The 26,388-nt window shown below is 37.4% G+C and overlaps 1 pseudogene; it reads right to left on the bottom strand.

Annotated features, from left to right (window-relative positions):
• Window positions 1-24,981, bottom strand: LOC106831810 (rho GTPase-activating protein 42-like; annotated as a pseudogene).
• Between the last annotated feature and the right edge of the window lie 1,407 nt (window positions 24,982-26,388).

The raw sequence follows: 26,388 nt of genomic DNA, 5'->3' as shown, positions 1-26,388 counted from the left end.
TTAGAAGAAGACAGCATAATTTTCTGGGACTAGTCCTGTTTTGCCTTCTTAAAATACCTTCGAGTCTCCTGGTTCCACTGATGGGCACACGTTAGGAAACATCGCCCCCTGCGGGAAGGAGAGCTCTGGCTGTGCTCTGCTTTGCAGGCGTACGTGGCTTTCGCTTGGCGCCGCCCGGAAGAAACTGGCTGAAGGGAACCACCATTTCAAACAGTTGCGCTTTCGTTGCTACAATGGAGCCAGGGAGCTGGTAGCCATTGCTTAAGACAGTGTCTAGCTTTAATCTCCCGCACATTTTTGGAGGCTGGCCTGGGTTTGGTGGGGCTTTGGGTGTCTCTTTGGAACCTATGGAAGTTAAGCTTTGAATGGATCCACTGTAGCTCTTGCTTCCTTTAGCAGCAGAGAGGGATCAGAGAGAGGAAGCTGAGGCTCTTTTCGGTCCTGAAAGTCCATAGGGCCCTTTCTTGGTCAGGTCTGTGGGTGGGGAAACATATCCTGGGCTAGTGAGGGAGGCAACCGTATGGTAATCTGATTCTGCATCTGTTTTGGTTACATCTGCTCTAGAACTTGATTCAGGACTAGTCCACAGACCAAGACTCTTCCGTCCATTGGGAGGTGGTGGGGATGCAATGACGGAATCCCTCCAGAGTTGTCCCTGGGCTGGCAGGAAGCTGACATTGTAGTGCTGTTTTGTTCAGAGGAGTGAGAGAAGAGTGATTCGCTCCCTGTGGGTGTGCAGTCTGGGCTGCCGCTATAGGAGTCCCTATAGTGTTCTGCCAGGCATGGAGTATACCTCCTTCTGGGCTTCTGGGAGCCTGTGGAGAGGCAGGCTGCTCCTGTCCTTCAGGATGCATATCAAGACTGAAGCTGAGGAAGAGCAATGCTTGGGTCTGCGGCAGAATGAAAAATCTTTTCATAGTGTTCTATCAGAATTTCAACCACCATATTCTGACATTTAATATTCATTATGGCAGCCACAGTTTCTTCCTGTGCTCTCAATTAGAGTTGGGCCAAATGTGAAACCAAGGTTTGAGACAGTCATAAGATTTTATTGGCTGTGTAGTGATACTTTGACCAGGTGCTTTATTAAGATTTCCAGCATCTCTCTGTTTTTCTCTGGCAATTGTGCACCAATGCATCCACCTGGAAGTTCTGGTCATCGGAGTTAACAGCAACAATCAAATCTTTGTGTAAGTTGTAAGTCATCAGTGGTTCTGCAAGGCACCTGAGGTCATTTTTCAGCCGACTTGTTATTGTCTTATTATCTCATAGTTCAATATCAATGTCAATATCAGGAGGGGATTTTGAAGAAGATGTGGTATTCATGAGTCTCTGAACTTCGGAGTTCACGCCTCCTATTCGTTACAGGCCTAAAACGGTGATGCCTCTTGTTTCCACAGCTTGAATGCATTTTCTTACAAAGTTGAACCCTGCTTCATTTAGGTACATTTCTTCTTTCTTGCTGGTAATGGCAGGCAGGGTGTGAATCAATTCCTTCCCATCCATGACTTTAAGCCAGGATTTCCGATTAGCTTCTGAGACGGCCTGCAATGTGGTGCTCCCATGCCTGTCAGCTACTTCCATGTCAAAGCAGAATCATTTGTCAATTGAGTCTGTCCTTAGTTGGATACCAGACTTTAATTTAGACATTTCTGGTGAGCTGGTAATAAGGCCATTCACTTCCCCACTGGATTGCATTTCTGAAATGCTCTTTGTAAATGTTTTACCTCCCTTATCGTGTGTACAATAATGTTTAATCCATGTAAAATGAAGCGGTCATTTCTCCTGGATGTAAAGATAGCCTTCCATCATTCCCTGGCTGGGGGGTCTGGAATCTTGGCTGGCAGATTTCATCCTTTGCTGTCAACCACTCTACCTCTTGCCAAGTATTTTCAAAATTGTTGCTTGTATTCTGCAAGTTGAACTGCAGCCGTTGTTTATACGGTGCAAATTCCTGGGCAAATTCGTCTCTCTTGCAGTAAAAGGTAAATAAACTGCAAAGGAATGACAAAAGCGGTTCAATGAATTCAAACCTCTTTTTTTCTCGAACCTCTTGAATTTTAAAGACATATTCTAGTGATGCTTCTTAGAAGTTTTGATATTCTTGGTCAATCTATGTATCTGCCTCTTGTAAAGGAGACTCCTTTTTCTTTGCAGACAAATTTAAATGTTTGTCAAGAATAGAACAGTATTTTTCACTCTCCTTGTCAAACTTCTTCTTTCTACCTTTTGCTGCACTCATCTGTTCCTTTTGAAATTTCTCAAGTGACAATTAATACATCATTAGCACTTTGAATCAGTCTTCTACAAAGAGTAACTTCTACTTGGTTTTCTGTTGTGCCTGTTATTTCTTAAGAGCAACCAGCCAAAATAATCCTTATGTCAAACAGGCACATTTTGGGGTCAGAAATTCTGCTCCTCTACACTTATTTACTCCTCTCTGTAAAAGTCTAGGGCAAAACCGCACCACTCAGACACTGATTTTCAGATCGCCCTGTTGCAATAGCCTGGAAAAAATCAATTCCCTTACTTGTTTGGTTTGTGCCAAAAAGATATTCCTTTATGTACTAACCAACTATTTACTGAGTACCTATTCCCTGCTGAGCTCTGTTCGAAGTTCTGAGAATTTAGTAATAAACAAAACAGAAAAATTCCTGGTCTCAAGGAGCTTATATTCTGGTATGAGGTGAAAAAAGATAATAAGACTAGCAGCAAAAAATTATTTATGTGTCAGGTGGTGATGAGTGTTATGAAGGAACAATATAGCCGGGTAAGGGATAGGGGCAATAGGAAATGCTATGTGAAGGTGCTAATATGTAGGGTGGTCAAGGTGGCCTGAATGACTGCAGAGACTGCCATCATGTGGCCGGCTGGGGAAGTTGCATTCTAGACAGAAGGAAAGGTAAGTGCAAAGATGAGAGTGTGACTGGTACAGAAACAAAAGAGGGCAGTGGGACTGGAAGTGCAGGGGTGAGGAGGAGAGGTGGGAAATAAGATAAAACAAATAGAGGCCTGTAGCTGCTAGGACCCTGGGATACAGGGGAAGGCATTGGCGGGTTTAAACACAGGAATAATAAATGTTCACTTAAATTGTAAAGATTTTTGTTCCTACTTTCTAGAGACTATTATAAGCACGAAGAGAAGCAGGGAGACTAGTTCAGATTCATTTGCTGTGATCAACAGGGGGAGAAATGGGAAAGGGGAGCAAATGATTGCACCTTTCTTAGATTTTAGAGGTGAAGATGGTGAGAAGTGGTCAGACTCCTAATATATCCCCAAAGTGGAGCCCACAGGGCAGCTGTTGGATTAGACGTGTGATTTCAGAGGAAGAGAAAAGGAGAAAGGTCTATGATAACTCCAAGTTAATTTTTTCTTCATTTTTTTTTAGTTAACATTTGCAGAGATGGGAAATAATGGAGAGGAAAATATTAGGGTGGGTTGGGAGTAAAAGTCGAGAGTCATTTTTGGGACACATTCACTTTTGAGATGCATCTTTGACGTCTAAGTAGATATGTCAAATGTAAGGTTGGATATATAAGTCTGGGGGGTGGAGAGTGGAGATACAAATTAGGTGGTAGTAAGTGAAGCAATATTATTTAATGCCGTGGGATTCAAAAATAGCCCCCCTCCAAGAGACTCATAGAGAATGGAACAGGTCAGAAGACTAAGTCCTCATAGTCATAAGCTTAGAGGTAGAACAGGCCAGTGGCCTTCAAATTGTGTTTCCCTGGGTCCCACGAAAGGATTTGAAACAACTAGATATCCCTTTGCATATTTTTAAATTGACACTAAAATTTTTCATTATGAATCTAAGTTGTTTTAAGGAATATAATTTTACTGTATTATAAATATTGAAATATTTAAAGTTTAAAATAACACTGTTCTATCACCTTTTAAATATGCTTAGTGATTCTAAGACCACATACTTTGATGGTTACCCTTGTTCATCTAAAAATACCTGAGCAAGACTTCCTTAACAATCAGAAATTTTACATTTTGTCTTTTGAACTAATATTTCTGTAATACTTCTTTTGCAAAATATATCCAATATGCTATTATGCTTGAAAAAGTTTTGTCTCCCCAAAGCCCCAGCACATAGCTGTATATCCTAGTTGTAAGTCAATCCAGTTCTTCTATGTGGGACACTGCCACAGCATGGCTTGATGAGCGGTGTGTAGGTCCACGCCCAGGATCCAAACCGGCAAACTCCAGGCTGCCAAACTGGAGCGTGCGAACTTAACCTCCTGCCCATAAGGCTTGCCCCTTGAAAAAGTTTTAAAGCTTACTCACTAAAATATTTCTCTGACAAAAATACATCTGTGTATGCTTTTAAATGTAAGTTTGTAATGTCCTAAAATCATCGAGATGTAAGACTTCTGTGTAAAAATTTCCCTAAGATCCTAAGTGTGAAAATTATTTTTGATTGTAATAATACAATAATATTATAATTATTAGTAGCAGATTATATATAAACACAGAAATATGAATTTTGATTATAAAGCTAATAATGAGATAGTTTAGCATCAATTCTTTTAAAATTTTTCATTATATTTGTGTGTATGTATAAGCACTCCAAAAAACCTTGCTCGCATAAGTAGATGGGAATTGATAGTCACTAGATTTTAAAACTCCTAAGTTTAATGCCCAAAACATATAGTGATCTATAGTCAAAGCTTGTTTTTGACTGTCAGATGTGAGATCCCTAAATATCACAGACACAACTTGTTGATAAGAAAAAGGTGAGATTATTCTTTAGTTTGGTAAGAGAGAAAACTTCCCAGTCAGAACTTTAGGAGTGTTACATAATTGTGGTGGAAAAATACAGCCAGATTTTATTGAGAATTTGAAGTTTTGTTTGAGGCAAAAGTTGTAATACTGATCTGTCTTAGTCTGGAAGCTCTGCTGAAACCTGTCCACTATGGGTGACCATGTTGGCATTTGAAATACTTGTAGATTCCAGAATCACAGCAACATGCTCCCACTACAGTATGACAGGCTTCAGATGGGTGTTGTGGTTCCCTGACCAGGAAATGAACCCAGGCCACAAGAGAGAGCACTGAATCTTAACCACTAGACCACCAATGCTGGCTATAGATCTTCACACCCCTATTAGATACTCATTATTTACAGATTCTGTATTTGCGAATTCACCTACTTGCTAAAATTTACTTGTAACTCCAAAATCAACACCCGTGGTGCTTTCTCAGTCGTTTGCAGACTTGCAGAGTAGTGAAAATTTTGAGTCACTTCATGTGTACATTCTCAGTTGAGGTCAAACAAGGCAGCCCTCTGCCTTCTTGTTTCAGCTCTCATGCAATAAACGAGTGTTCTTTTCACAGTCTACTTAGTGTCACTTTTTTTTGCGTTATTATGCTTTATGTTGGTGATTTCACTGTTTAAAATGCCCTGCAAGTGCACCATACACACACACACACACACATATGTATAAGCATATATAAACATACATACACTCTTTGGAATGTTCTAGTAGGCATGAAAAAACTGATAATGATTGAGAGAAGGGAGCTATTTAAGGAGGATAGTCTATAATTTAATGAGATGTTGGAATCCAATGCACAAATTGAGGTGCTATTATTAGATTGTGGCAGTCAGCCCATCCATTGCGACGTGAGGAAAGACAAAATGTATACGTACCGAAGCAAGTGAGTTGGTAGACATGTAAACGGAAGCATCTGGAAGTTTGCCAATTCCTCTGTTAATGAAAAGCATGGTTGGTAACTGAGAGTGAGGAGAGAGAAGAGATTGTAGGGTTTGAGGACGGAGGAGCAGAAGAGGAAGAGTCCCATGATAGAGTGAATCTCCCAGGGAAGGAGAGTGGGGTTGCCTGGCAGGACCAAAGACCCTTTGAGGTTTGTAATCATGAATTTAAAGTGAGTCCAGTCAGCATTTTTATGGCTTTTCTCAATCCACTTTCAGTTTTTCAGGTGTAGGCAAGAAATATGTGTAGAGTTGCATTTAACCATGTTGAAATTTTGCTGGAAGGAAGATTGTTAAAGCTAAAATTTAAATATATTTTTAGAATTTTAGAATTGGAAGAAACTTTAGAAGTTTTTTATTACCTTTGGGAGAAAAAGTATTTCAGAACACAGATTTTGAAGCTAGGTGAACTTGCTTCCAAATGCCAGATGCATCTATGATTAGACTTAGCAAATTACTTTTTTAAAAAACAGTTAATTGGAAACAATAACATTTTTCTTTCAGAGTAGCTTAAAGATTAAAATAAAACAAAGAAAAATATAAAGAAACCAGCTATTACAGGGCCAGGTACATATCTGCTGTTCAAGGTATGTTCATTTACTTCTTCCCTTGTCTGCATTTAAATATGATAGACTGAGGATGTTTAGAAACATTTTTAGAGTCTCAAAAATATTTACAGCTCTTTTTCTCTGCTTCTGTTGATTGTTTTTAAATTCTTCAATGGCCTAGGCAAAAGAGAAACTTTAGTAGAAAAAGTTGAAGTTTCTCACCTTCTTAATCAGACAAAATTTGCCTTTCCTTTAGGCCAGAGAGTGAGAATAATGTCGCTTTCGTGATTTGTTCATTTGCATTTTGCTCATTACTCTCTTCTTCACCAATATTTGATATAAAGCAAAAAGCTTTCTCTGAGGCAGTTTACTGTCAACAGTGGAACTGACAACTCGTAAGCTTCTTCAGGAAAAGAGTACAGTTCTTCAGAGAATGTTACGTGGCACCTGAGTTAACTTTAGAATCAATGCATTAGCATAGGGCTTTGACATATTTAACCAATCCCCTTTTGGTGATCATACTTTTCTAGAGAGAAGTCCATGTGGCTCCCAGTGCAGGTTCAGCTCTGCTGACAGTCCCACGGGTCCGACGTTCAATGGGTGCAACTTTCAAACCTTAGGCTTGAGGTTTTAAAATTGCTCCACTTCCATAGTCTGGACACATAAATAAGACCATCACCCATCCTGTTAGTTCTTTTCTGCTGCTGTACCTCCATTCTATGCAGGCTCCTACTTTGTTCTAAAATTAGCTCACCTCAGATGTGGCAAGGCAGCTCTGGCCTTTCCTTTCTGAGACCACCTCTTGAGAAGGCGTTACTAGTCAGTCAAGGCCTGGGCACTGTCATCTCATTCAGGCAGTTCTTTCTCCCTCCTCCACCTCCAGCACCCAATACAGCAGTTATGGTAACATTATTTTAGTGACAACATACTGTGTACAAGTCACCATACTAAGCACTTTTCCTGATCATCTGTTTATCGCCATGATAAAGGCTACTATTATAACACTTTTACAAACATAGATACTGAAAGGAAAGTTAATTTGTCCCTGCCCTCTTGAAGCTAAATTCTAGCAGCAGAGATGATTATTAAACAGCTAATTGCAAAATTAATTAAAAAATGACACTAGTGATAAGTGCCCTGACAAGGCCCGATACACTAGGAATGTATCATACACTGTAGACTGACTGGTTCTGGGGAGTCTGGGAAGTCAGGGAGAGCTTCCTGGAGGAAATGTTATTTCAGCTAAATTCCAAAGGATGAACTAAAATTAACTGCAGTGATGGGGAAGGAGGAGAAGTGTGGTCATTTCAGAAGAAGAAACATCTCTTCTGAAGACATCGCGGAAAGGACTGACATAAACGCAGAGGGACTGGAGTGCCAAGAGGGAAGAGTGGTGGGAGATGAGGCTGAAGGGCAGATGCCAGATCATGCAGGACAGTCAGGCCACCCTAGAACTTTGTTATTCATCCTGAGAGCAAGGGGAAGCCTCTCTGAGTGATTTGGGGAGAATGAAGTGGGGTAGCTAGAGCGACAGCAGAGAGAGTGTTAGGAAGCCATGGCAGTATTCCACAATGATGAGAGATGATGGCAGCATGGATTACCATGGTGGCAGACAGGAAGGAAAAAGCGAATGAGTTTGAGAGCAATTTGGTAGAGGAATCAACTGGCTGTCATGGCTGAATTAGCTATAGAGGTGAGGGTGGTGAGGGAACGCCAGGCAGCTAGATGGAGTGCTCTAATGGCACGCCTTTAATAAACCAGAAAAGCTATGTTTGTTTACCCTGTGGGATATAGGGGACGCATTTTAGAATGATTACCTGTTATAGTGTTTTAAAAATATTCCTACTGGGGCTGGCCCCGTGGCCGAGCGGTTAAGTTCGCGCGCTCCTCTGCAGGCGGCCCAGTGTTTCGTTGGTTCGAATCCTGGGCACGGACATGACACTGCTCATCAAACCACGCTGAGGCAGCGTCCCACATGCCACAACTAGAAGGACCCACAATGAAGAATATACAACTATGTACCGGGGGGCTTTGGGGAGAAAAAGGAAAAAATAAAATCTTTAAAAAAAAAAAAATTTCCTACCTCAGGACAGGTTTCAGGGGTTTGAAAGTATCTTTCCATGGTACACCTCTGTCACCTGCGATTGGGAAACAGAGGGCAGGCCTAGGCCGACAGGCTGAGGATAGAAACTCAGCCATTGGGAGGACTGAGCTCATTTAGGTGGCAAAAAGGTAAAAGATCAAGACCAGGGGTTTAAAATTTGACAATGTGCTGTAGGTATTGACTAATTTATTTAGAACTCTGTATTATTGGCAACTTTGGATAATATATGTTATTTGTGAATGTTATAATAACATGATAATTACTACATTGTCTACTTTCTACCAGGTATATCTGTCACCTGATTTTATCAAGCCTTAGGCTAACCCCCCGGGTTAATGTTCTGAGTGATCAAGTGACCGTTTCAAAGTTAGAAAGGTGGTGAGTGGCAGAGACCAGATATGACTAGGTGTGTGTTGCCCCTCAGCCTGCCTCTAAGTTGCTCTGCAGCACACCAAAGCATGAAGGGAGAGCCCGTGAGAAAGTGCCTCTCTCCCTTCCCACTGCTGCCTGTTATAATTCAGAACTGTCTTCACTGTGACCCAAGGCTAGCTAAACACGAGGATCAGATTTTCAAGGGATTAGAAATCACCTTCTTTCCCTTTTAATTAGAGTTTCATATTCTGATTTGTCTCAGAGAAAAGGGAGTAGGTGAGTCCGTTTCTGTCTATTATAAAAAGGTCTGTACAGCGAGGAGTGGGTGTCAGTAGATGTGTTTGAGACAACTATGGTTGAAAAAGCTGGGTGCGCTTTGGGCAGATAGATAGGACCTGTAGAAAATATGAGGTGTCATATAAAAAGTACCTGACACTAGTTTTACGCTTTCATAAGTACCAAATGAAAGCACAAGTTATGGTTTGTTTTACAGTTACTCTCTCAAAATAAATCTATTGTTCACCTTAAAAGAAAAATCTTTAGCTTCTTTTCAGATACGGAACACTGAGATTCTTTCCCCATATTGTATCAGTGTCCAGATGTCCATAACTTCCAAATCCCTTTTTAGTGTTTCTTCATGAAGATTTTCCTCCTCCAAGAAGGCTGGCCAGATACTTCTAGTTTTAAAGGTTCCTTTAGCTCAGGAGATTCTACGCAGCCAGGCATATTTGTGAATCTACAATTTATGGTGTGACTGTCCAATATGTTTTTACAGTTTGCTTTTTTTTATGTGAAAACTGCAGTCCAATCCTGTCTTTAGGTTCAAGTCTGTTGAACCCACTTTTGCTCACTCCACCCCCCTAAGCTGTCTGGATGTCTAGATAAGGGGTGCAAAGAGACGACGGTAAGAGTTGAACCACTTTTCCTGCCCTTCATTAAACTTTTTCTTGAGCTGTGTGTGGCCCCGCAGGTAGTGAGTTCCATCTGTGTGTCACCATCTTCACCTACAGAGAAGTAGCATTCAAATGTTCCAAGTGAAGAAGTACCTTCAGAGAAGCTGTAAAAATGTGTAGCTAAAAAAAATTAAGAAGCTTATTTTTGGAGCCCAGCAGTACTCTCCATAAACTGTCACCTTACCTCATTCTCCACTAAATGAAGCCTTTCAGAGAAGCTAATAGAGAAAGCCATCCAACTAAATAGCTCATAATCAAAACCCCAAATAAAGGTTCCTAATATGATTTTCTCCAACCTACCTTTATTTAGTGTGTGATTGGGTCAGAGATCTTTATAATGAGGAAACTAAATCCATTTGGAGTTTTCACATGCGCCATTAGAATCACAGAATTTCAGAGCTGGAAGAGCAAAAGCTGAGAAAACTAAAAATTAGGTCAGTCTTTTAACATGAATCCATCAGCAGTAGTGGACTCTGTTTACCCTTGAGGAATATTCTAGGCTCACTTAGGTGACTCACAACTTGAGTTAAGATGCAGAGAGAGATTAATACAATAAGACTACACGACGAAGATGATTGGTGTTAGAAAGAGAAACACTGGACCTTCAACATTGGGGAGCACCTTATTGCAAATAAGCTGTGGCAAACTAGTTTTCTAATTCCCCCAATGCTGTCCAGGAGGAAATTTGCTTAAATTACAAAAGATATTTGGATTGAATAGAAGCGCAACAACTTGGCCTGTGGTATGGTGTAGGGGGTTCTTTCACTATAGAGTCTGAAGCATCTCTTGTAGGTTGCCTCGTGGATCCGTTCAGCATTCTAATGAAGAAGCAGCAATTATGCCTGTTTCACAGATGGAGATACCAAAGCGCACGGGAGTGTTCTGACTTTCCTAGTATCAAAAAGGCTTTTACAGAGACTCAGAACTAGAATCCAAGTATCTAGGTTTTTAGTTTAATACTTTTAGTCGTTAGGTTTTAATGTTTCCTGACCTTGGGCCTTACGCAATATCTGAAAGTATTATTAAAGCACTCTGTAAAATCTTCCCTGAGGATCTTTAAGAACAACCCACACTGTTGTTTTGCTGTGGGTACAAAAGGTGGAAGAGCAGTATTTTCCTGCTTTTGAAGAGCTGGCTCTTTCTATCTCGAAGTAGGTCAACAAAGAGTCTGTAATTCACCAGTATGGGAAGCATTTCCAATCACCCACAGTGGACTTGAACTTTGAATTCTGGAATAACAGTTTTACATTGGCCTAGTTCAATTTTATTTTCTCAAATGGCTACAAGGCCCATTGTCTAAAATTGGGTTTATATGGTGCCAAGATAAAAGGGTCTATAGCAAACATAAAGCAAACTCTGTTTAATCTGACTGTGCAGGCACCGGATAATTTAGAGCTGTGGTTATTTTGCATGCGTTACATCATATTAGGAATGAAGCACAGTCTGATCCAGAGAGATCACACTAATGAAAACCAGAGGTTTGCCAAGTCTCAGGACCAGAAGATCTCAGAGGTCATCTATTCCAATGCTACTCTCAATACTGGCTCTATAACATAATCATCCAGGAGATTTTAAAAAACGTATGTCCAGGGTCTCATCCTACACAGACTGAATTCAGTCTGTGGGAGAGAGATCGTATTAGTACTGCCTTTATTGTTTTGTAAGTTCTCCATGTGATTTAGCATTCAGGTGTGTTTGAAAGACACATCTTTATAGAAACTCTGCCAAATTAAGAGAAAAAAAGGAACAGTGAATTTCTAAGAGAAAAACCAGTATCCTATGGATTGTGAAAGTATAAACTGGTTCCCCAACAATTCACTGCTCCTGAAGGGAGAGACCACAGTGCTCTCGGATCATCAGAATTTGGATATTATACCCTCAATGCCAGAATTCTAGTATATAAAAGCTAAAAAGCTTGCTTAAAATGAGAGTAGTTACAGTTCTGTGAGAGAATTTTTTTTTTTCTGAGGAAGACTGGCCCTGAGCTCACATCCGTGCCCATCTTCCTCTACTTTATAAGTGGGACACCTACAACAGCATGGCTTGCCAAGCCGTGCCATGTCCACACCCGGGGTCCAAACTGGCTAACCCCAGGCCACCAAAGCAGAACGTGTGCAAAACCACTGCACCACTGGGCCTGCCCTTTTATTTTTGTTTTTAACAAAATTACAAACAATGCAACATTATATAAAATAAGTTTATTGAAGAGTGTCAAAAAGGACATATAGAATATGCAGTTTTTGAACATCATCCTATAGTCCCGGATCCTGAAAAAAAGTTCCTATTCCAATATGAACTAATGTTTAAATTTAAAGAGATGCATGTGGTTACATGCAGAAATATTTGTAGGTAAGTGAATATACATGCATATAATATCTTCTTGGTCTGTCATCTGAGAGGTCCTAGAACTTGTGACATCCTGGGTGCAATGAGTGCACCTATCACCAAAATCTTGTAGTAACAGAAAATAAGTACTGAAAAGAAAACAAACAAAATCCAAAATAAACCAATGATGGGCATATGTCAAAGAGATACAAGAGCCCACTGACAGAGTTCCCTATGGCCAAAACTAGAACGATTTGAGCAAGAAAATCTGTAAAATGGTATTTAATTATAACCCAAAATACAAAATAGATATTCTTAGTTATAAATAAATGGTGGACTAAATAAGCAATGGGAGGAAAAGAGACAAATCTCCACTGTAGAAGAATTCCAAATAATTGATGTAGATGCTCTGCCTTTACAGAGGTAAAGGATGACCCCACTCCTCAAGTGTGGGCTGTGCATAGTGGCTTTCTTTCAAAGAATACAGTATAGAAAGGAGAGGAAAAGGTAAATTTATAGTGGAGGAAACTGACAAACACTACCTCAAGTCAGGTGATGAAGCTTAACATCAGTAATGATAAGTTAAGTCATATTGATAGTTTATACCCTTGCTATGATGTGAGGAAAATGGCAATTTGCCTCTGTGGTCTTCCTCCCAAAATATATCCCCCAGCCTAATCATGAGAAAATATCAAATAAATCCCAAATGAAAGAGATTCTACAAAATACCTGATCAGCACTCTGCAAAATGGTCAAGGTCATCAAAAACAATGAAAGTCTGAGAAACTGTGGCAACCAAGAGGAGCCTGAGGCAACGTGACAGATAAGTGTAATTAGGTATCCTGGGACAGAAAAAGGACACTAAGTAATAAATACTGAATAAAGTATGAATGTTAGCTAACAATAATGTAACAGTTAATTGTTCATTAAAGGTGACAAATGTGCCATACCAATGTAATATGTTCATAGTAAGAGAAACAGTGTGGGGTATATGGGAACTCTGCTACTGTTTTCAACAATTCTGTAAATCTAAAACTGTCGTAAGATAAAAAGTTTATTTAAAAAATTTCCTTGTCCCTTAGGAAATAATGGATTACTAACCTGTTCCTTGTTCTTGCACACAATTACCCAAGATTCCTATCTATCATCGAAAGTTAAGGTCATCATGGTCTCTATTTGGAGTTGCCTTGGTATTATCAATAATTTCAAAACCTGATCATGGGAAAAATTTTCTACATTAAATCTAGAGCTGGCCATTACAAATATTATATATGCCATAATAGTTTCACATTACCAGGGACTAGGCCCATATTCTATGGAGCATAATTCAGGTTTTCAAGATAGAAAATCTCCAAACACTGTTCTCCGACTAGTAATGAAGCCTATATATTTTCATGGTCACTAGCTCTGCCAAGCTATTTTTCTCTTGGATATTCTCATGGATTTTTTTTTTTCCAACAGTGGCTGCTGTTCAAACTTACATAATAGAATTGTCACACTTTATAAACTGTGTTGAATATTCTGATCCCTTTCATTTGAAGAGGTCCTCTATTTCATGCCCAACTAGCTTTGAGGTCCTTCTGAGATAATCAAGTAGTCATTGGCACCTTGCATGTAATAGCCACTGCTGCGTGAAGAGTCTATAAATTCAATTCTCTGTGCAAAAGCCATGGAAAACAGAGCCTTCCAGCTTAAATCACTGGCAAGCTACTCTATTAGATTTCTGAGGCTCACCCTGATAAACAAAATTTTGGAGGAGATCTATTATTGATTACACAATATCAGGTGGCTTAGATGTAAATTTCAACAACTGCTTTCTCCGTGGGGTAATGTGATACACTGGTTTTTCAGGCTGCATTTTATTATATTGATGCTATTTTAGTGGTTCAGCTACCTCAATGATTTGTGATCACAATCCCTACAGCCATAGATAGACCGTTGTCCTGATTCAGTGTGATGATATGAACTACTCTGGGAACGCAGTCCACACTATTATTCTTGCTGCAATTCAGATAGTGAGTTGCTGTTGCACATCCGAAACTAGTTACGAGTTAGAATTCCATTTAACTAGTATAGATTGCCATGTATTTATAGCTGAACTGAGGCAGTTTCAGACACTGGTGACTCTTTAACGTGCTCTAATTGAAGTCTTCCCATGTTCTACTGAAAAGACGTATTACAGACTCTACTTCACCATTATCATGAACATTTATCTACAAATCTCTTCCTAATCCCTGTGGTGTTCCTCCAACATTCTTCACTTAGAAATATCTTTTTAAATATATTTTTCTACCTTGTCAGAGCCATACATCTTCCCTTATCAGTATTAAAGCACAACAGCAGGAGAAAAAACATATCCTCATTCTCATCTTTTCCATTTTATAATGGGGAAAGACAATATGGCATCACTAAGCTAGCTTAAGCAAACAACCAACAAAAAGTAAAAACTTCAAATTGCCTGAGGAATAAATAAAAATAAGTGTAGCTAATACACATATATGTATGCATATATGTGCATACACATTTGTGTGTTCACAGCTAACACAGACAGACATATGTCTGTCTTAATGATGAGGATGAATTTTAAATTAAAGGATAAATAAATAAAATATTCCAATTGTAAAAAAGAAGTATTTGTATATTGGCACTTTCCTTCTTATCAAAAATTGCTGGTTTTAGTATGATGGCAGCAGAATTCCTAATCAGCATTTTTCAGTATTTTCTATTGGTTTATCAACCTGAAAGTTAGTCCTCATCCCTGTCACTACGACAAATAGTGTAAATAAAAAGCAACTTTCTTTTGCACTTAATCAGGGCTCCATTTTTATGAATAACTATTTCTATTCTCTTAAATAATTAGCAATATGTCTAATCTACACAGAACATACTAATAGTCTCAAATAACTCTAAATTTTCAACAAATTCTGCTGATTATGTACCAAAGATAATCTCACTAACACTAATAAAAGCTAAAACATTTAGGTTTGTCAATGATCTAAACAGTGATCTGTCCACAGTACATCTGAATGTAAGATGACTACTTTTGTGTCTTTCAACATCAATTCAGCATCAAGGTAAAACATGCAATTTTTAGTTGAAAGTATTCCCCAGGTCCATTTCCATCTATTAGGTGTATATATCTCATGATAAAATAAAAATAGCACAGGTTTTGATATAAAACATCATAGTTTAAACATCAGACCTCCTCCATACTGGCTGTGGGTCCCAGAAGAACTTATTGATCTTGCTGAACTCAGTTTCTTATTTGTAATGTAAATGTAAAAACAGTTATCCTTTAAGTAAAGACTTTATTTTAAATATTAAATAATACATGGCAAATAAGAAAATAATTGCCTAGTCTATAGGAAAAGAATTCACATTAGGTACTAAGTGTTTCCCTTCCTTGTCATTATGTATTGGAAAGAGCTTTGAACTTAGTAGACTTTCATTCTTTTCTTCACTCAACAAACACACACTGATCACCTTGACTATGCCAGGCACTGTGTTAGGCACTACTTTAGTGGAAGACAAACATAAACACAGATTCTACTTTATGGATCTTGCATTGGAGCGAATAATGTATCTTATCTGTGTGAACTTGAGCAAGTGTCTAACTATTCTTTTGCCACTATTGCTTCATTTGTTAATAAAGGATAATGACTTTAATATCAAAATGTTTAAATTAAATGAGATATCAAATATAAAAGTGAATTGTAAGCTATAAAATGCCATGTAAAACTGACTTATTATTATAGACATTTAAAAGAAAGAAATATTTACAGATACTGCGATGCTGAAGTAAGAGGAAGAGAGGAAGTACTTGGTATTTTTCCAAAAACTTCAGGTAAGACAAAGAAACAATTTATCAGACTTATAAAATAAAAGTATTTTTCAAGTAGTTCGATTTATGTGCTGAACATTTTATTCATAACAATACGCACTGATCTGTAAGCATAAAAAATATCAGGGGTGGGTCTATTCTGTCCTCCCTTATATCTCCACTGAATAACAGAGAAAAATCCCCTAATACTTCCAGCAGAGTGACGGGAAAATTACACATTTTGAATTATGCCAGAGCATAATGTCTTCTTAACAAGTTTTGCCCTCAGAAGAAACTACTTTACCATAGCCTATAACTGCTGCGGTTTATCAGGGCCCAACCTACCTGAGGTAAGGAAAATACCCGATTCCAGCCCATTCTAGCCATCCTCTCTCATCCAAGGAGAGAAAGGAGAAAATGAGAAGCACTGGTGAAATTCACAGTCCAGGGGCACAGGGTCACAAAAAGATTGAGACTTAATCACAGGACTAAAGGATGTCTCCTCTCCACAGACAGACAACTGGAAAATACCAAAATACTTGGAGATTAAACATCATATTCTAAATAACACCTGGGTCAAAAAAGAAATTCAAGAGGTATTTTAAAACATTTTTAACTATATGAAAATGAAAATACAACTTATCAAAATTTGTGTGATGCAGCAAAAACAAAACTTGGAAGGCAATTCATGGCATTGAATGCATACATTAGAAAATGAGAAAGATTGAAACCAATAATCTAAGCTTCAACCTTAGGAAACTAAAAACAGAAGGGCAAATTAAATCCAAAATAAGCAAAAGATGACAATTTTTTTTTGAGGAAGATTACCTTTGAGCTAAAATCTGCTGACAATCCTCCTCTTTTTGCTGAGGAAGACTGACCCTGAGCTAACATCCATGCCCAGCTTCCTCTACTTTATATGTGGGATGCCTGCCACAGCATGGCTTGCCAAGTGGTGCCAAGTCCACACCCAGGATCTGAACTGGCGAATCCCGGGCTACCAAAGCAGAACACGCAAACTTAACCACTGTGCCACCGGGCCGGCCCCAACAAATTAAAACAAAAAAAAATCAATTGAAAACAACCAACATTACCAAATTTGGTTCTTTGAAAAGATCGATAAATTTGATAAGCTTCTAGCCAGACTAACTAAGAAATAAAGAGAAAAGACATGAATTAATAATATCAGAAATGAAAGTAGGGGCATCATTACAGGTTCCATGGACATTAAAAGGATAATAAAGGAATATTATGAACAACTCTATGCCCACAAATTTGATAACCTAGAACAAGTGGATGAACAGATGAACCAATTCCTTGAAAGACACAATCTGCCAAAACTCACATGTGAACAAAGAGACAATCTGAATAGGCTTATGCCTATTAAAGAAATTGAATTAATAACTAATAATCCTCAAAAACAAAAAGTACTAAGCCCAGACAAATTCTCTGGCAAACTCTACCAATTACTTAGGGAAGAAATTATACCAATTCTCTGTAATTTCTCCCAAATGATAGAAGCAGAGGCACTACTTCTGAATTCATTCAATGGGGCTGGCATTACCCTAGGACCAACACCAAAGACATTACAAGGAAAGAAAACTACACATCAATGTTGCTCATGAACATAGATGAAAAATCCTCAACAAAATATTAGCAAATTGAATCCAACAATGTATCAAAGAACTATATACCATGACCAAATCTTATTTATCCCAGGTATGCAATGTGGACTCAACATTCAAAAATCACATCAACAAGCTAAAGAAAAAAAAGTCACATGATCATGTCAATAGTTACAGCAAAAGCATTCAACAGAATCCAACACCCATGCATGATAAAAACTCTCAGTAAACTAGGAATAGAAGAGAGCTTCCTCAATTTGATTTAAAAAAATCTACAAAAAACCCCATAGCTAACATCATACTCAATGGTGACAAACTTAAAGCTTTCCCACTAAGATCAACTATAAGGCAAGGTTATCTCTCTCACCACTCCTTTTCAACTTCATACTAGAAATTCTAGCTAATGCAATAAGACAAGAAAAGAAAATAAAAGGTATACAAATTGGGAAGGAAGAAATAAAATTGCCTTTGTTCACAGATGACATGATCATCTATATACAAAATCCTAAAGAACCAACAAAAACCTCCTGGAACAAATAACTAATTGTAGCAAGCTTGCAGGATGTAAAGTTAATGTACAAAAGTAAATTACTTTCCTATATACCAGCAATAAATAAGTGGAATTTGAAACTGAAAACAATTATTACTTACATTAGCACCCCCAAAACCAAAATACTTAGGTATAACTCTAACAAACTATGTACAAGATTTGTATGAGGAAAACTACAAAATTCTGATGAAAAATATCAAAGAAGAACTAAATAAATGAGGAGATATTCCATGTTCATGGATAGGAATATTCAATATTGACAAGATTTCAGTTCTTCTCAACTTTATCCATTGATTCAATGCAATCACTGTAGACAAATCAGTATTTAAGTAGAGAAATAAAGTCAGAGGACGGGAATTACCCAATTTCAAGACCTATAAATAAACAACAGTACTTAAGACTTTGTGATATTGGTGAAAGAATAGACAAACTAATGGAACAGGATAGAGAAGCTGGGGCTGGCCCCATGGTGGATCCCAGGCATAGACCTGCTCCATTCATCAGCCATGCTGTGGAGGCATCCTACATATATATTAAAGGAAGATTGACACAGATGTTGGCTCAGGGTGAATCTTCCTCACCAAGAAAAAGAAAAAAAAAGGAATAGAGAGCCTGAAGATAGACCCACCAAAATGTAGTCAACTGATCTTTGACAAAGAAGGAAAGACAATATAATTATATTAAATATATATTTATGTTAATAAAGTTTATTAATTAAATAACATGATACCAGACATGAGTCCTATTTAAAGTAATAACTACAAATGTAAATAAATTAAACACACTGAGAAAAGTGATGCATAAACTGGGTATGAAAGAAGATTCAGCAATATGTGACCTCAAGCAGACTATTTACAAGAAAAAACAGAGAAAAGCTGAAAAGATACAAAGATAAATACTAACCTAATAATAGCTAAGGTAGCAAGTTCAGTATTAGACAAAATAGAATATAAGGCAAAGAAATCATAAGGTAGAGTAATAATGTACACTGAAAAAAGAAAAAATGATCAAGAGAGTTTGTCATACATAGAAATATATACATTTACAATATAGCTTTACATGTTAAAACAATAACTTACAGAATTATGTGGAAGAAATAGAAAAATCAACAGCTGTAATTAGACGTTTTAACATACTATTTAAGAAGTGGATAGATCATGCAATCAAAACTAAGCAAATTATTGGAAAGGTTAAAAAAAATCACTATAAAGGGGCCAGCCTGGTGGTGCAGTGATTAAGTTTGCATGTTCCGCTTTGGTGGCCCACGATTCACTGGTTCAGATCCCAGCTGTGGACATGGCACCACTTGGCAAGCCATGCTGTGGCAGGCATCCCACATATAAAACAGAGGAAGATGGGCACGGATGTTAGCTCAGGGCCAGTCTTCCTCAGCAAAAAGATCAGGATTGTCAGCCAATGTTAACTCAGGGCTAATCTTCCTCAAAAAGAAAAAAAAATCACTATACGTTTGAATTTATATATATGTGTACCTGTATACATACATGTGAATATATATGCACCCATATAAATATAACAATTTATCACACAAAATACATAGAGTGCACATGCTTTTTGAGACTACATGGAACATTCACCAAAATGGACTGTGTACTAGGCCAAGATAGGAAGTTTCAACAAGGCCACAAAGTGCAGACCATTTATGATCTCGAGCAAAAGTGCAATACAATTAGAAATCAATGGTAAAAATTAATTTTGTAAAGTGTGGTACCTGAAAATAAGAAATAAGAATGCTACATAACCTTTAGCTAAATAGCATTTGCTAAGGAAATTACAAAGTATTTAGCACTTAATGACAATGAAAGCACTAAATGTTAAAGTTTGGGGAATGTAGTTAAGGTAATACTTACAGCGATTTTGTATGTTTATCCATAAGGAAATAAGAAAGACTGAAAATAAATGAGCAAGAATGGAGAAAAGCAAGAAAGTAAATCCAAGAAAGGGAGAAAGAAGCAATTAAAAATGGGCAGGAATGAATAGAAAAGGCAATAAAGGTAAATTATCAAAAACAAAGCTAATTCTTTGTAAAGGTACATAATCTGGACAAAAGAATGAAAAAGTTGATTACCAAAAAGCAAACAACAAATAAAACAAACAAAACATCAGAGAGAGTAGGGACAAAAATTAAACATATAACAGAGACAAGAGTTATAAAATATTATTATGAGCATCCCTGTGTCAAAAAAAAATTAAAACTATAAAATATGAATGAATTTTGGAAAAAATAGACTTGCTTTGTACCAATAGAAGTAATAAATCAAATTTTCTGTAATAATGCAAATCTTGAGCTCTGACACAACAAACATTATTCTTTAGGGTTATATCAATTCTAAAATTAGGCTTCTGAATTTGTTCATGTATTCTTGTTTAGAAAACATATTTTGATTCTTACAAGAGAATTTAAGAGGAAAATACAAATGTCCTTAAAAATCAGGATTAAGCCACTTGAACAAATTTTACCATATGTTTTCTGAAGACAAGGACCCTAATTTGTGCATCTTGTGTCCCTAAGTCTAGCTTAGTACTATCTGGCACATAGTAGGTGCTCAACAGATAGTTATTGAATGGATGAACACGATGAAGTTGACAGATGGATGGATACCATTTATAAACATAGGATAATGTGATCAGTAAAAATGTTTAGTTATAACTCAAAGGTATTTATTGAAATGAGATGTTTATACTCCTCTGAAATGAGGGCTTCTTATCTTTAAATGAATGAATAGATTCTCTTATGTTTACAGGAAATTGGCAAGTGTGTGTTGTCATCTTAGGGTGTCAGGTCTTATATTCAGCCAAGATATACTGGTCAGGCATATCCTCACCCCTTCCCTCAGCTTCTTTTCCAACTAATAGAGGTACTATCCTGGTTATTAGATATTCTGGGTATTACTACTCTTGTAGGAAGTTAATGAATATCGTCCTTCTTCTTTTTCCAGGTTCAGAATTGAGAGAGAAAGAGAGAGAGAGAGACAGGGAGAAAGACTGGGAGAAAGAGAGAGGCAGGGAGGGGTATGAGAGAGAGAGAGAGACAGAGGAAGAGTTGAGATATATGGAGTCAAAGTTGAAGATCATGATATCATTTTTACTACTATTACATCTGATTGGAGACGCAGCTTCAAATCTTTGGTCAGATGGCTTGTTAACATATTTGCTTGAATTACACAGATTACACAGATTATCCTGCCTCACTAAGCCTCCCACAAAATGGGGAGCAGACCAGGACACACCTTCTCAGGTAACTATTACCAAAAAGAAGGAGGAAAGAGCTAAAATAAACATACATAGACATTTATCCAAATATACCACAGAAAGTTGTGATAAGTGAGGAAAGAAGTCAGAGGTACCCAATGGCTAATGGAAGTCACGCCAAAAAGAAGTGAACTCAAGGAGAAGGGTGGTTCACCCCTGTCAATGAACATAGTATTCAGGGCATTTTGGTTTCTTATAATAAATGCTAAATTTAGGACTCTTATCTTTTTTACACATACAACGATGCATCATTCCATGTTTCCACATTAAAGTCTATCTAACAAATAAGAATAAAGGTCAGATGAAAAGATATTCTTACCTATTCAGATCCACTGAATTCCAAAAACCGATGATCTGAAACAGAACTTATATAGATATGAAAGAAATTAATCAGCAAAGTTGTGGGTGGCTAAAGAGCAAAAGTACAGTGCATGAATTCAGCAGTTAAATTAATTGAGTCCTGGGGATGTCAGATTATTTGCACGGCCAAAGGCAAATCTCTGCATTAATCACAAATGTAATTTGGTCGGGTGTCTGGGTGAGCAGGGTTACTGATTTCATGCTAAGTAACTAGAAGTTCAGCAGGGTTGACTCGGGCTCAGGTAAAAGATCTCTCCACCCTAATCCCATCCATAATTCAGCCTCTTCTCTTAAAACAGATAAAATAATAAAATCTCACAAGGGTATTTTCCATCTTTCAAAGACTTTTATCACAAATTCTATCTTCAGATACTTATATAACGTAAATAGGGTGGTTGTTATTTTTAGCATCTTACACAAAGTTTTTGAAATAATAAAAACCTGGCTGCTATGCCCAGCTCTGCTGTTCTGTGCTCTTCAGTAAACCTCACTTAGCTTCAGCCTCCTAAACTCTTAAATTGGATTAAATATACCCACCATTATGTAATTGATATGAAGATTCAAAGAAACCAAAAAACACTGCAACTATTGTTATTATTAAATTGCTCAGCAAAAGAGCAACGTACCACCGTATGGTACAAAAAAAGTATGGGCAAGGAGCCAAATTTCCAAGTTCACATCCTACTTCTTTCCCTCCCTAATATGTTACTTTAGGGGATTGATTCCATTTCATTTCCCTGGGCATCTTGCATAAAATCATAGAACGCCTGTAGCTCCTGCATTCTATGATTGCAAGCTAAAACCATATTCACTAAAATATAAGATATCGCCTTGTCAATTCTTTTTCATTTCCTTAAAATCATAGTGCTTCTTTTATTATTACTTGTTGGTTTTTACTATATTTGTTTATAATAGTATTTCCAGAATTTTATGAAGGAAGATCTTACCTTCCAAAGGGTGGGAACTTTCAGACTCTGGAACTGGCAAAAGCAAGAATTAGATAAATTGGCTTCCTTGGAAGTTCACACCAGGATGTGTTTGAATAAAACAAAGTTTATTTATTCATATGGTCTAGAGTAGGTTCTGACTGGAAAACCCTTCAGCCACATAAATTGAGGAGAGAGAGCATGGCAGTCCTGGAAACTGGATTAAGGAGTTTCTCTAATAAGATTGTATTTCAGATTCCAGATCTAGAGGTACTGAGATTGATGTTCTGCAACTTATTGACTTAAAATGAATAGAATTCATGCAAGTTTTCAGGCTCCAAACTATGTTTAAGTAGAGTTGTGTCTAAGAATTAATCTGAGTTGGTTCATGTATAACTACCTCACTTCCATGGCAACTTCAGCGGTAGTAGATAAAACCAGGACCCTAGAAGTAAGCCATCAAATTCTCTAATAATGCAAACATCCATGAACCAAAGTGTATGGGCTTTACTTTCTGGAAAGCACTTTTAGGAAAGTTTTTACTTAAGGCCTCCAACTCTTTATTTTAAACCAAAATTTACTAGATGTAGTTATCTCAAACCCAAGGTTAGAAATAACTTCACTAAAATACAGTAGTAAAGTAACTGCAAAAATCAGGTACACTGATTAGGTGCCATAACATAACCAAGAAAGAAGGAGAAAACAAGAGTTTCGATAAATATATGAGTTAAAAAGACAACAGTCTGGGGCCATTTGTGTAAAGCTAATCTGCCACGTGCAGCTAAATAGTTTCCAAGTTCATCTTTATAATAAAAATAGACTCCAATAATCATCAAATGTCAAATTATGCTTATTATACCCTGTTTTCAAAGTCCACAATAATAATGATATCACATTCAAAACTTTACCTCAAAAATTTCAAATTGTAGGACCTACAAACTCACCAATAGTGACGTTTACAGGGAGAGGATTCACTTATCTGAAATTCTTTATTTCTGTATCATCCAGAAAAGGACGCAGCTGCTTTATTCTAGAGCTAACCAAATCTCAAGCTCTTCCATTCTTTGAAATTAACCATGAGGATTTCAAATACATTCAATTCCATGTTGCCTTAAGACAAGTAAACGTTTTCCTTCCTTATCTGATCATCTGTCTTCCCCAGCAGAAGGGTGGGAATTTCTGTCTCTGTTGTTTATTGTTATATCCACAGCACCTAAATTAATTCTGGCACATACTAGTTGGGTCATAATTTTTACTTTTGATTTATAACCCATGAGGAACAAAGGAGCATTAAAAGCAGTCCTTGTGATTCCAACCTGCAAAACTGATGTTAATCCCACAACGCCTTTACTATTTAAGTCTCTGTCATTAACTCCCTTGAAGCACAGCTTCCTCGATTAAAAATTCATTCCTAGCAAAATTAATAAAATATGAATAAATAAAATGGCAACAAATGCTAATAGAACAAACAGTAAGAGAACTAATCCTTGTGGGATTTCTAGAATGTTAAATAAAAACAATTGTTTCTCTGCATATCTCTGTTAGTGTTGTTTACTTTATTTTGTGTTTTTGTTTTGTTTTGTTTTGTCTTTCTTCCCTTTAAGGTTTAAAAAATTAACTAGGTTTTCCAAATATACAGTTAAATAAAACTAAAAAGAAATAGAAGAAAGGATCTGGTTTCAAACCTATGAACTTTGTACATGTCTCCTTGTACAAAATACATGTGCACACAGACAAAAGCTCTGCATGAGTTTACATATAACCGTTTCAGGCCATTTTGTAAGACTCACAAAATCAGGTGCAGAATACCACCCAAAATGCAACTGATTAAAAACATTTTAGTAGCCAAAGAAAATAAAACATGGTTAAAATAATAATTATTATTTTTGAATCCCTACTATATGCCAGGTTGTCTATTTATATACCTATCTATCTATCTAATCTCATTTAATGTCAATGACACTCCTGTATTAGTTTCCAATTGTTGCTATGACAAATACCACAAAATTAGTGGCTTAAACAACATAAACTTACTATCTACAGTTCTGTAGAAGCCTGACTCGAGTCTCCCTGGGCTAAAATCAAGATATTGTCAGGACTGCACTCGTTCTGGAAGCTCTAGGGTAGAATCCATTTCCCTGCCCTTTCCAGCTTCTAGAGGCCACCCATAATCCTTGGCTTGTGATCCCTTCTGCCATCTTCAAAGCCAGTAACACTGCATTTCTCAGATCATTCTTCCTAGTCCATTTCACTTTGAGTTTCTTCTTCTGCAGCCATCTTTCATTTTCTTAAGGACCCTCATGACTACATTGGGCTCACTTGGATAATCCAAGATAACCTCTCTATTTTAAGGTCAGCTAATTAGCAAATTTTATTCCATCTGCCACCCTAATTTACCTTCGCCATTCATCCTAACATATTCAAGGGTTCTGAGGATTAGGACACAGACATCTTTGGGTACTATGATTCATAATTCTACAACTCCTCAGGAGTGAGTACAATTATTCTAATTTTTAATGAAGCTATAATTAAGTATGTGTATTCAGGATAAGGTACCAGGTGTTTAGGTTCTTTGTGCTCTTATAATTCAGAGTTGCATACACAGAAAGATTGTGAACATAAATTCACAAAGCGTTGTACATATGTTGTTTAAAATATCAAAAGGAAGAGTACATATATCTATTCACATTTTAGCTGCAACAAAAGCCCATATTCTGCTGCCATATGATAATAGCATTTATCATAATTCACCTACCATTCTTTGGAGAAAACTAAAACACCAAGTTATCAATTCCATCAGCCTTAGCAGGTACCATATCCTTACTAGGTAGGGCTGAAGTCCATTTTAACTTGCCATTTTAGTTTTTTATTGTAGGAAGAGAACGAAAGTTGGAGTTAACCAGACGTCGGCTTGAAACATGTCTACCCCTCACTAAAAGGGCCGCTTTAGGCAAGTTATGCATAGTAACTTTATGTGTGCAATGGAGGTAATAATTCCTTCTGTGTAGGAAGTTTGTGACAAATAAGACATTATGTATATAAACATCTGCCACAATGATTGTCACATAATCATCACCCACCCACGTCCTGAACTTCACTTATGCACATCTTGATCAGTACACTTAATTTGTTGGATTGCTGTTTGCTAGCCATGTGCCCTAGAATAAAGCACTTTGCCTCTTGGATCCTCAGTTTCTTTATGTGTAAAAGAGGACTTAAAAAAATTGATTTTCCCTGAGGAATAAATGAGATCCTAAATGTGAAAGCACTTGTAAACTGATGAGAGACTTCATTACTGTTATTCTGTGGCCACTAGTTTAAAGTTCAGAAATTCTTAAATCTTAAAGACTTATCAGTGTTCCACATCTCAGAATATCAAGCATCAATAAGCTGTCTCATTTTCAATCCCAACATTGTATTAAAGCAAATCCAAGGAAACATTTCTGAACCAAAATTCAGAAATTTTTCTCTAGGCTTCTAACACCATTGTCCTCCTATGTAATACACTCTAACGAAAAAATTCTAGGAACTGTTCTCCGAGTGCATGTCTGCAATTTCAAACAGATTCACGCTGCCATCTGCTCCTTCTGATAAGAGACTCATCTGTCTGCTGAGAAGGTGGGGAAAAAGCTCACTTGGAAGGAATAATGCGACTCTGCAACCCCTACAGCCTCACTGGGTGGCTTATGGACATGCACCAACTAATTAGGGGTCAAACCAACATTTTTAGGATGTATTTGGACAGGATTTGAATTCACTGTGACCGCGCTCTAAACAGCACCACATACAGCTAGTGGTGTAATTTGGACAACGAGCC

Source organism: Equus asinus, chromosome 7 (genome assembly GCF_041296235.1).
Source record: "Equus asinus isolate D_3611 breed Donkey chromosome 7, EquAss-T2T_v2, whole genome shotgun sequence".
In the NCBI taxonomy this organism is placed as follows: domain Eukaryota; kingdom Metazoa; phylum Chordata; class Mammalia; order Perissodactyla; family Equidae; genus Equus; species Equus asinus.
Note: the sequence above shows the minus strand (reverse complement) of the source record. Positions and strands in the feature narration are given on the sequence as shown.